This window comes from Stegastes partitus, unplaced genomic scaffold (assembly GCF_000690725.1).
Source record: "Stegastes partitus isolate 25-593 unplaced genomic scaffold, Stegastes_partitus-1.0.2 Scaffold180, whole genome shotgun sequence".
Lineage (NCBI taxonomy): Eukaryota > Metazoa > Chordata > Actinopteri > Pomacentridae > Stegastes > Stegastes partitus.
Window position 1 is genome coordinate 193,004 of NW_007577911.1, and position 6,000 is coordinate 199,003.

The 6,000-nt window shown below is 40.0% G+C and overlaps 1 protein-coding gene across 5 annotated transcripts in view; it reads right to left on the reverse strand.

Annotated features, from left to right (window-relative positions):
• Window positions 1–4,211, reverse strand: part of bbx (BBX high mobility group box domain containing) — a 32,854-nt gene extending 28,643 nt beyond the window's left edge. For 3 of the 5 annotated variants that reach the window (XM_008280037.1, XM_008280032.1, XM_008280035.1), the window contains exons 1-2: window positions 4,111–4,211; window positions 817–894 (exon numbers count right to left, since the gene is read on the reverse strand). The gene's annotated coding sequence lies outside the window, so the exon portion shown is untranslated. Of the gene's footprint in view, window positions 1–816; window positions 895–2,293; window positions 2,353–4,110 lie in introns of those variants that run through there. The other 2 variants (XM_008280033.1, XM_008280036.1) reach the window with 2 other exon arrangements.
• Between the last annotated feature and the right edge of the window lie 1,789 nt (window positions 4,212–6,000).

Sequence of the window (6,000 nt, forward strand, 5' to 3'; positions counted from 1 at the left end):
ATCTTCCTGTATCCTTATTTATCTTGGTCATGATTCACCATCAGATTTTGTAAAATCTTCTGGGAAATTCTTTACAATTTGGAGCCATTACACAGATAGACTTACACTGAGAAGCTGTTCACACACCATTGTGGAACCATGTTTATGCAGTTAGGCTAACTAGAAATCACAGGCTTCATACATTTTGTACCAGTGATGACAGGTGTATTGTTGCATTGAGTTACTACTACTGTGGCTTGAATTTACAGTATAATCTTTTCAAAGTATTTGATTGTTCATAAGCGCACTCTGTCTGCCAATTTGGAAAAAATGACATTTTTTAGACCATTCTGAGTTGTTTGACATTAACATTACACAAGGGTGCACTTTTGTTGTGCAGTTTATTCCCTTGATTCTGTCACGTTACCACATTTCAGAGGAAGTACTTACATTAAGTATAAGGAGAATGGAAAACTTTCAGTAAATATTATGGGAAACTACAAAAATTGGATCTGCTGCATGGACAGAGTATCTTAAACTGTCTCGGACTTGTTACTCAGTCAAGAAAAATATAACCGTACCTTGATGCACTACATTCAACTTTACTTCTTTTATTATTGGCTGCACTACTTTTTAACATGTACACATATCAGCCGAATTACCTAACAATTTAGCATATTTCATTTCTCAGCACTTTTCCTGGATGTCTACCGAACATGACACAAATGAAATTAGCAGTCAATTAATTAATAATTGAATGACTTGTTTTCGTCTGGACAGCAGCCACAGTGGACGCCAGTATTTTGTATTTATGAAGTGGAAAACAAGGATACTTACTTAGGGACAAACTATGGAAATGCTGTATGAGTGATGGAGATGAATCTGCCACAGCCTTTGTCATGCAATGACGATGACCTATAAAATACAAGACACTGCTCTCAGTCATGCGTTTACACTGTCATCTCTGCAAACAATTCCTGCTACAACATGAGCTTCCTGAAATATGTGTGTGTGTGTGCGTGTGTGTGTGCAAAAGCAGCTCCAGCAGTGAGTTTACATGGCACAGCACAAGACCTTCATCAGCTTCAGACTACGGTGGGACATTTTGTCTGATCTGATAACTGATCACTTCGCAGTCGATCCGCCCTTGTGGCCAAAACCAAAACATGTAGGCCAAAAAAAACAAAACCCTGCGACCACTGGATGCATTTCACACAACATTCAACAGCCCAAACGAAGCAGCTTGAGGTGACTTGTTTCGTTGCGCAGAGGTTTAAGCTGTGTTCCCAGGTAAAACTGCTGATGCCCGATCGGGACCCGTCTGTCTCGGGGAGTGAAGTGTTGAGCTACTGTATCGAGCTTCTACACTAAAAAAAAAAAAAAATTACCGTGGCATGCGAATAAACGAGCCATCTAACGCGTTCCTACCTCTAAGCACACATTCTCGTTTCCGTGCAAAATGTCGATGTGAGCCCTGACAAGACAGACAAGCCGAATGAAGAGTCCATCTTGCTTCGGTTTGGACGAGAAAAAAGCCTCCAAGTACAGTACAGTAGTAGGGGGGATATTTCACTGCTGCTGTCAAACTCTCCCGATGACAATGTCGCCGAAATGTCTCGGAAGAAAAAAAGAAATCGTTCACATTGGTTAATTAAACTGAGGATTTTCTGCCCGGGCACATGCATCTGTGGGCAGTGTTTTGCAGAGCATTAGCTCCATTTCCTAGCAGTGTTACTAGGAATAAAAGTAGCTAGTTAGCCTGCTAGCGCGACAGCCTGCTAACTGGACGTGACACAGTTTTAACATGCAATGGTTTCCAAAAACACAAGCTTCTTGGCCGGCTGCTGACAAAGTCATTGAGTGAACTGAGCAAAAACGAGTGCTGTTGTTGACTGTTCGTTTAAACACAACGCAGGTCGGTCTGTGTATTTGATGCGGATAGGAAGGGAAGAGAGAGGAGGAGGAGGGGGGGAGCCTCAGCAGCGGCTCACTGAGAAACAGTTGCTTTGCCATTTATTTTACACGGTGATTTCAAACAGGAGTGAAGAAATATCCACGCAGCACACACGCAAGGTACAGAACAGCGGCGAGAACGTGCGGCCTGTAACGCTGCTTATCAATGAAATGTCGATGAAGAAACAAAACACACTCACAGGGGAAAGCCAGCAGGCGGACATCATGTCCAAAGCAGCGATATTAACAATTTTTCAGTGACTGACTTGAGAGGCTGACAAATTAGCGACCGGGTTTGAACGTGAAATCGACAAAAGCACAAGTTCTCTGTCATGAAGGTTTCCTCAATGTCTGAACATACCTCTAATATCCTGTTCAAGTACCGGGGGGGCCCTCTCATCATTGGTGCTGTCCACCTTTTTAACTTATTGACACATCATAACAGTTCAGCACTGACTGTACTCAGAGCAGCTGCGTCAAGTCCGAGCTAATGAGACGCACGGAAACCGGAAGTAGCGTCTTATTTTCTTAAATAGACACATTCCGTCAACTCTGCAACGATATTTGGGATTTTTTTTCCCCGAGATACCTCCGGTACATATCTGCACCCTCAATATTCTTGTAAATAACTACAATTCTATGGTTCTTATTTAAATTTAACTTAATTCTTCACTGCACAATATTTTTTGCTTCTGCTTTGCACTACTGCAGTTATTTTTATTTTTAGTTACTTTTGTATTTATTTATTTATTTTTTTTAGCTATTTTCATATTTTTATCTTGTACATTGCACCTTACTGTATATTTGTTGTTGCATCAACGTTGCACAACGTATTGTGTAAACTATACCCGGCCACAAATCTGGTTCTGATTTCTGATTCTGAAATGGCGTCGCATCAAAACATCTTCTCAGGATTTTAATGTAGGATTTATAATAAAACCCACAACTATATATATATACATGTAAAAATATATACACATTTACTTGCCAGCAATCTTTTAACAGGACAATTCAAACATATAAAAGGCAAAGAAAGGGTACAAAGCCACAAGACAATATTTTAAAAGAAAAATGGACTGACAAAGTAAAATAAAAAATTGAGATAAAATATGCCAACAGGACTTAAGATACTAAAGGTATGAACAAAGTATGTAGCGCTTATGATAACAAATGTAGTACTAATATCATGACCACTTCCACCAGCCCTTTGTCTAAAATATTGTGATGGTCACTTATGTAATATAGTACATGACATAGAACTATAGGTGCAAAAGTCCTCCTCAAAAGTTCTATACATTTTCTCATGTTACAGAAAAAGGGTTTTTTTGTTTTTGTTTTATTAAATTAATGAACAACTTTCCACATGACTCTTGTGTTAAAAGTAGTGAAAAGTTTGTATGTGCATATTGGTTTTCTTAAAATAAATAAATAAATGAAATTGTACATCACCTTACCTCAAACCCATTCCGTTTGATTTCCAAAGACCATTATACTTATTTCAATACTTTTTTAAGGATTAGTAACGCCACAATCATCACAGAAAACACCTAAAATTTAAAACGGTCATGAAGGGAAATTAGGGAGGGCACTTTTTACCTCAGGGTTAGTGCCTCACGAATAGGAACTATTGCACACACAAGTCCATACTTTTATTTCATTCGCTCTAACGGAACAGGTCCGTGTTGCTGTGCGCAACTTTGCAATGGTGGCGAAACGCAGCACTTAACCAGATGATGAATGTTTCTATCGGCGAGGGCGACACATTAAACGACTTCAACACATAAAAGTAACGTCGTAATGTGTTAATTCTGGCAAAAATACAGACTTGTTCAGTCATATAATGTCATAGAAATCACTTTCGATTTCCTCGAGGTGGGAGAAGATTCTCATCTCAGCTATATCCCTCCCCTCCCCCGATTTGCAAAGTGCTCGTACCCAGACTGGCCTGTACTCGCCAACACCATCCCTCACTGAACTTAATCTTTAAGCGGTGTCCGACTGACAAAGGTCACCGAAAAGGTGCAGGCTGCATCAGAACAGGCTGATAACGAGCCGCCGCTGCTCCAGCCTGCCTCAGCTCACTGACTACTACTTCCACCAGCTTCCTGGGTGTTTGTGCGCGCGACAACTGATCACAATAGCGGCCCAAGTGTTGAGCAGCAGTTCGACGGTACGTACCTGTCGGCAGCGGCGACGCAGGCGGCCGCTTAAACAGCTCGAGCCGAGAAATTATCAACAGTTTTGCAGCACACTGTACACATTGAAGACATCCACCTCTGTCATGCAATGCTGTGTGTGAGTGGACGCTCGTGCTGATGGACGGATTGACTTCACCAATGAGAGCGGGCGTTATATTGTAGTGTTTGGAGATCTGTGTAAAGTCCTCAAATGTAATGTTCACGACACGTGTTGTGGAATAAGGTTTAAAGAATACAACATATCCGTCTAATAAACTTACTGTGTGTCTGTGGTTTTAGGCAGTGAACTTATATCGGTGTTTTATGGTGTAATTTGAATCTCATAGAGAGTGCTGCTATGTACATGCATTATTGAGACCCGTTTTTAGAAAAAAAAATAGTTATGTGTTTACTTTATAATTTTTTAATTTTTGATCTCAGTTTTCTTGTATTTATCAGAGAAATTCCAGGCAGCCTGCATGATGATTGGCTGCATGTGTTTTTTTTGACAGGAAGAGGTGATCAACTGACAAACACACCTGCTTTACTCGGACACTTTGGGTACACAGGGCGTAAAACTTTTAATAAATCATTTAATACAGATTCCACTTCCAGTATTGTGTATCCTAAAATATGACCGAAGTGTAAAGTATTCCAAACAAGATAAACATTAACAGCGCTGCCTGACGCAGTTTATTCAGCTAAGAAGAATAAAAATATCAGTTGAAGCCAGAGGTTTTGTTAGAATCTTGAAACAGTGGGTTCTCGGTTCAGAAATATTTAGCTTCTAGCCTAAAAACAAATAAATATGAATATAAAATGAAAGACACTGTGCAGCAAGGTCATCGCAAACCTCTGAGAACCGCTGAGCTCGATCAGAGCTGCCAGGTTTAGCTACCAGTTGGAGAGAGATGGGTACATCTTATAGGCTATGAATACTCATTTTAATTCCTAATAATGAGTTTTAATTATTAATAATTTTGCCGACTGACCCTTCAAAGAGCTGCAAGTTCAGATGAGGGGGGAAATTCAGTCATAAGGTCCCACAACACAATTCCCCAAATAAAAAAACTAACACCAATCATTCTGCGTCGTTGATGTAAACTAAAAACAAAGAGAACTCCACTAAAACCAATGTCCATGTTTGGTCCTGTGACAGCTGATCCAACAGGAGATAACTCTTTCCCTAACTCCTCCTGCCACCTTGTAGCTTGCATCCTTTTTTTCTTTTTCAGAAAGCTTTTAGTGTTCATACTCTTCAAGTTTTGCCTTAGTGAATTAACCAACTATCATTAAGTACCATCAACCATCCAGGAACTCTTCCCTCTCTCATGCTCACACAAAATGTGAGAAAGCCAAGTAGAGTGAGGCCTGTCACCTGCTTGAATGAAACACTAAAGACCAAAAACATGGGCTAATTGTGTTTTTGATCAGTGATATCGTCTTATTTTTTGGCAGGCTTTAGTGCAAGACTGGAAGGGCAGATGAATAGATCACTACACCTATCTGTTTTTGTATTCTTATTTTTGAGATCTACAGTCATGAAAAAAATGATTAGACCACCTTGTTTTCTTCAATTTCTTGCTCATTTTAATGCCTGGTAGCACTAAAGGTATATTACCTGAAGAATACAATGAACATGACAAAAAAATGCAGCTGATTCCATCATACTTTATGTCCTATTAGACATGCTTAAGCTTCATTGTATTCCCAGGGTATATAAGAGGCCGTTTCATGTCATCAGCAGCACATGCAAAGGCCTGGAGTGGTTTCCTGCTTACATTCAAGCCATAGCACAACTCAGAAGTTGTCAGCTCTCACATAATGCCTAAAACAAAAGAATTATGTGAAGCCACAAAGGCAGCCATCTTGGCACTGCTGGAAATTGGCA